Consider the following 6,418-nt stretch of genomic DNA (forward strand, 5'->3'; position numbering starts at 1 on the left):
AAACAGTGGGAGCAATGAGTACAGAAACACTGGGGAGGAGTCTGCAGGGGAAGAGGGTTCAGAATAGTCAGGGTGACCCTGAACATCACCCTGACTCTTGGTGGCGCTGTCACTTGGTGTTCGCTCGCTTTGTTTCAGAGTATCACTTCCTGTTCCTGCTCAAACACAGTGGTGTTTCTGATTAGCTTTTCTGCTTAGCAATTTAATTAAAATCTTTTGATACATCCCTTTTTCATAGTATAATCTTCACGTGCTTCATCTGAAGCACACTTTCTGTGTACTCACTACCTAATTTATAGCCAAAGTATTCACTCACTGTCTCTGTACTGTTTCGCTAGCTTAGCTTAGCTCGTAGCCGACTCGTTAGCACCATGGCTACTTCACCTGTCCCTCCTGCACTTTCCTGCTCATTGTGTCAGATGTTTAGCTACTCCTCGGCCTCCTTTAGCAGTAATGATACCTGTAACAAATGTAGCATATTTGCAGCTCTGGAGGCCAGGATTACTGAATTGGAGACTCGGCCGCGCACCCTTCATTCACCCGTAGCTAGCCAGGCCCCTGTAGCTGGTGCAGCCGAAGATAGCATAGGCCCTGCTAGCTGTTCCCCGGCAGACCCCAAGCAGCTGGGGAAAGAGGGCGGCTGGGTGACGGTGAGGAGGAAGCATAGTCTTAAACAGAAGCCCCAGGTACACCACCAACCTGTTCATGTGTCTCAACTGTTTTTCCCCACTCGGCGACACACCTGCCGGGGTCAAACTCTGGTAATTGGTGATTCTGTTCTCAGACATGTGAAGCTAGAGACACCGGCAACCATAGTCAATTGTCTTCCAGGGGCCAGAGCAGGCGACATTGAAGGAAATTTAAAACTGCTGGCTAAGGGTAAACGTAAATACAGTAAGATCATAATTCACGCGTCGGCAGTAATGACACCCGGTTACGCCAATCGGAGGTCACTAAAATCAATATTGAATCGGTGTGTAACTTTGCCAAAACAATGTGGGACTCTAGTTTTCTCTGGTCCCTCCCCAATCAGACCAGGAGTGACATGTTTAGCCGCATGTTCTCCTTAAATTGCTGGCTGTCTGAGTGGTGTCCCAGAAACGATGTGGGCTTCATAGATAATTGGCAAACCTTCTGGAGGGAAACCTGGTCTCGTTGGGAGAGACGGCATCCATCCCACTTTGGATGGAGCAGCTCTCATTTCTAGAAATATGGACCAATTTATTAAACCCCCAAAATATGACTATCCAGAGTTGGGACCAGGAAGCAGAGTTGCAGTCTTACACGCCTCTCTGCAGCTTCTCTCCTCCTGCTACCCCCCAAAACCCATCTCCATTGAGACTGTGTCAGCTCCCAAACAGACAAAAAACAAACTAAAACCAGCAATAAACAACTTAAACATAAAAAATCACAAAGAAAGAACAATACAGTATCCACATCTGAACCAAAGAGTAAAACAGTGAAATGTGGATTATTAAATATTAGGTCTCTCTCCTCCAAGTCTCTGTTAGTACATGACTTAATAATTGATCAACAAATCGATTTACTCTGCCTTACAGAAACCTGGTTGCAGCAGGATGAGTATGTTAGTTTAAATGAATCAACACCCCGAGTCATTCTAACTACCAGAAACCTCAAGCACAGGCCGAGGGGGCGGTGTGGCAGCAATTTTTCACACCAGTCTATTAATTAACAAAAGACCAAGACAGACTTTTAATTCATTTGAAAGCCTGATGCTTAGCCTCGTCCACCCCAGCTGTAAAACTCAGAAACCAGTCTTACTTGTTATCATCTCCATCGTCCACCTGGGCCTTACACAGAGTTTCTCTCTGATTTCTCAGACGTTTTATCTGATTTAGTGCTCAGCTCAGATAAAATAATTATTGTGGGTGATTTTAACATCCATGTAGATGCTAACAATGACAGCCTCAACATGGCATTTAATCTGTTATTAGACTCAATTGGCTTCTCTCAAAATGTAAAAGAACCCACCCACCACTTTAATCACACTCTAGATCTTGTTTTAACATATGGCATAGAAACTGAACATTTAACAGTGTTTCCTGAAAACCCTCTGCTGTCTGATCATTACCTGATAACATTTACATTTACAATAATTGATTACACAGCAGTGGAGAGTAGACTTTATCACAGTAGATGTCTTTCTGAAAGTGCTGTAACTAAGTTTAAGAATATAATCCACCCACTGTTATCATCTTCAATGCCCTGTACCAACATAGAGCAGAGCAGCTATCTGAACGCTACGCCAACAGAGGTCGATTATCTTGTTAATAATTTTACCTCCTCACTCACGTGCACGACTCTGGATACTGTAGCTCCTGTGAAAACTAAGGCCTCAAATCAGAAGTCCCTGACTCCGTGGTATAATTCTCAAACACGTAGCCTAAAGCAGATAACTCGTAAGCTGGAGAGGAAATGGCGTGTCACAAATTTAGAGGATCATCATTTAGCCTGGAGAAATAGTTTGCTGCTTTATAAGAAAGCCCTCCATAAAGCCAGAACATCTTACTATTCGTCACTGATTGAAGAAAATAAGAACAACCCCAGGTTTCTCTTCAGCACTGTAGCCAGGCTGACAAACAGTCAGAGCTCTACTGAGCCAACAATCCCTTTAACGTTAACTAGTAATGACTTCATGAACTTCTTCACAAATAAAATTATCATTAGAGAAAAAATTACCAATAATCATCCCACAGATGTAATATTATCTACAGCTACTTTTAGTACCATCGATGTTAAGTTAAACTCTTTTTCTCCAATTGATCTTTCTGAGTTAACTTCAATAATTACTTCCTCCAAACCAACAACGTGTCTTTTAGACCCCATTCCTACAAAACTGCTCAAAGAAGTCCTGCCATTAATTAATGCTTCAATCTTAAATCTGATCAACCTATCTCTAATAATCGGCTATGTACCACAGGCCTTCAAGCTGGCTGTAGTTAAACCTTTACTTAAAAAGCATCTCTAGACCCAGCTGTCTTAGCTAATTATAGGCCAATCTCCAACCTTCCTTTCATATCAAACATCCTTGAAAGAGTAGTTGTCAAACAGCTAACAGATCATCTGCAGAGGAATGGCTTATTTGAAGAGTTTCAGTCAGGTTTCAGAGCTCATCACAGCACAGAAACAGCTTTAGTGAAGGTTACAAATGATCTTCTTATGGCCTCTGACAGTGGACTCATCTCTGTGCTTGTGCTGCTAGACCTCAGTGCAGCGTTTGATACTGTTGACCATAATATCCTATTAGAGCGATTAGAACATGCTGTAGGTATTACAGGTACTGCACTGCAGTGGTTTGTATCATATCTATCTAATAGACTCCAATTTGTACATGTAAATGGAGAGTCCTCTTCACACACTAAGGTCAATTATGGAGTTCCACAGGGTTCAGTGCTAGGACCAATTCTGTTTACATTATACATGCTTCCTTTAGGCAGCATCATTAGAAGACATAGCATAAATTTTCACTGCTATGCAGATGACACGCAGCTCTATCTATCCATGAAGCCAGGTAACACACACCAATTAGTTAAACTGCAGGAATGTCTTAAAGACATAAAGACCTGGATGGCCGCTAACTTTCTGCTTCTTAATTCAGATCAAACTGAGGTTATTGTACTCGGCCCTGAAAATCTTAGAAATATGGTATCTAAGCAGATTCTTACTCTGGATGGCATTACCTTGGCCTCCAGTAATACTGTGAGGAACCTTGGAGTCATTTTTGACCAGGACTGTCACGGACCCGGCTCTGGGGACTCGGGGTCCGTGAGCAGTGGGGACTATGACTGTTGTTATTATTATTATTATTGTTATTATTATTATTATTATCATTATTATTATTATTATGTGGGGGCTGTGTCGTCTACTGTTCTGTCCAGTTGTATGTGGAGTGTATGTGTGCGTGTGTGTTTGCTTCTCCCTCTCTCTCTCCCCGGTCCTCGGGCTGTTTATGGAAGTGCGCGCCGGGAGAGGCGTGTCCTGGCGACTGTCGTCATTGGGAGTCCCTCTTCGCTGTGCCGGCCCACCTGCAGCTGATTATCTGACCAGCTGTTGGTAATCATCCCTCCCGGCTAGAAAGAGGTATTTAACCTGGACTCGCGGCGACAGTCGACTTGGGATTATTACTCCTGACTGGTATAGTCCGTGCTAGACGTGTGAGCTTCGTATTTGGCTAGCGTGTGTGGCTAATTGTGGATTGTCCTTCTTCCTCCAGGAGAGTCGAGCGAAGAAGCGAGTTGGGGAGCACACACACTAAGGGAGCTTCTGCACGGGACGCACGGGGAGCAAGGGGACGAGCACTGTTGGCAGATTGCACTGTGGAGTGAATCGTTGGACTTGCCTGTCTATTTCCACTGTAAATAAAGTGCACTGTGGCATTGCAGAGTCCTGCGTTTTGGGTCCTACTTTCCTCATCCCCGCGGTCTGCGTGGCAGACCGTGACAAGGACATGTCCTTCAACGCACATATTAAACAAATATGTAAGACTGCTTTCTTCCATTTGTGCAACATCTCTAAAGTTAGAAATATCCTGTCTCAGAGTGATGCTGAAAAACTAGTTCATGCATTTATTACTTCCAGGCTGGACTACTGTAATTCTTTATTATCAGGATGTCCTAAAAACTCGCTGAAAAGCCTTCAGTTAATCCAAAATGCTGCAGCAAGAGTCCTGACAGGGACTAGAAAAGAGAGCAGATTTCTCCTGTTTTGGCTTCCTTCATTGGCTTCCTGTTAAATCCAGAATTGAATTCAAAATCCTGCTCCTCACATACAAGGTCTTAAATAATCAGGCCCCATCTTATCTTAATGACCTTGTAGTACCATATCACCCTATTAGAGCACTTCACTCTCACACTGCAGGCCTACTTGTTGTTCCTAGAGTATTTAAAAGTAGAATGGGAGGCAGAGCCTTCAGTTTTCAGGCCCCTCTTCTGTGGAACCAGCTTCCAGTTTGGATTCAGGAGACAGACACTATCTCTACTTTCAAGATTAGGCTTCAAACTTTCCTTTTTGCTAAAGCATATAGTTAGGGCTGGACCAGGTGACCCTGAATCCTCCCTTAGTTGTGCTGCAATAGACGTAGGCTGTCGGGGATTCCCATGATGCATTGAGTTTTTCCTTTCCAGTCTCCTTTCTCACTCACTATGTGTTAATAGACCTCTCTGCATTGAATCATATCTGTTATTAATCTCTGTCTCTCTTCCACAGCATGTCTTTATCCTGTCTTCCTTCTCTCACTCCAACCGGTCGCAGCAGATGGCCCCGCCCCTCCCTGAGCCTGGTTCTGCCGGAGGTTTCTTCCTGTTAAAAGGGAGTTTTTCCTTCCCACTGTCGCCAAAGTGCTTGCTTATAGGGGGTCATATGATTGTTGGGTTTTTCTCTGTATTTATTATTGTGCGATCTACTGTACAATATAAAGCGCCTTGAGGCGACTTTTGTTGTGATTTGGCGCTATATAAATAAAATTGAATTGAATTGAATTGAATCAGGGTATGGGAGACAGGAGGGAAACACAGCTGGGAAAAATCAGACCTAACGAGATAAGGGAAGCAAAACCGGACACACTGCACACAGGACAGGGACTATCAAAATAAAAGAGGAAACACACGACAGGCACAGAGGCACAGACTTGATGCTGAACAAAAGGAACCCATAAACAAAACCTAAAAACTAGAAATCACTGAAAACGGACTAGAGCTAGAAATACAAAATGAAATAATAGAAACACTATGTTACCGACTAAAGACAAAATCAAAATCACTGGGTCACCAGACCCAGGTACTTAACAATCAGGTGGTTCAGGCATCTGAAAAGGATATTTCCCTGGGTGCCTCCGAGGTGAGGTGTTTCAGGGAGACCCAGGAGAAGTTTCAGGGAGAGGCTCCTGGGGCACCTGCGACATGTTGGAGTGATAACACATCTCAGCTGACTTACTGTTTGAACACCTTGGTGTTCCTCCAGAAGAACTGGAAGTCCTGGTCATTTTTGCTTAGACTGCTGCCCCAGTAACCTGGACAACTGGCAGAAAATGGATGGATGGACGGATGGATGGATGGATGGGTTTATGCAGTAAAAAACAACCTTTGTTCTAATGTTGGCTCATGCATGGATCTCTGTGTCGCCACATCTGCTCAAAGCAGCAGGTTGTGTTTCCATAATCTGAAAGGCAAATATTGTGTTTACAGTGTGTATAAAACAGTTTTAGTTTTGTTTTTCCCTTTCATCACAGTTGTTTTTAATAACCTCTCCATCCATAGTGTTAAAGCCCGGCCACTGTTTAAAGTTTCATCTCCTCTAATTCTGTTCACTGAACTGGCCATCTTGGTCATCTTTGTGTTATTAGTATCTTTTGAAAACATTTTAATGGAACTGTCTGACAAATGATATGTCACAGTGTGCT

At 43.4% G+C, this 6,418-nt stretch overlaps 1 long non-coding RNA gene across 1 annotated transcript; it reads left to right on the forward strand.

Annotated features, from left to right (window-relative positions):
• Positions 1 to 3,991: 3,991 nt before the first annotated feature.
• Positions 3,992 to 4,404, forward strand: LOC120432776. Its single transcript, XR_005611737.1, has 2 exons — positions 3,992 to 4,101; positions 4,235 to 4,404. It is a non-coding gene; the product is annotated as an uncharacterized LOC120432776 (long non-coding RNA).
• Positions 4,405 to 6,418: the final 2,014 nt, after the last annotated feature.

The sequence above is a fragment of the Oreochromis aureus genome, linkage group 1 (genome assembly GCF_013358895.1).
Source record: "Oreochromis aureus strain Israel breed Guangdong linkage group 1, ZZ_aureus, whole genome shotgun sequence".
Classification (NCBI taxonomy): Eukaryota; Metazoa; Chordata; class Actinopteri; order Cichliformes; family Cichlidae; genus Oreochromis; species Oreochromis aureus.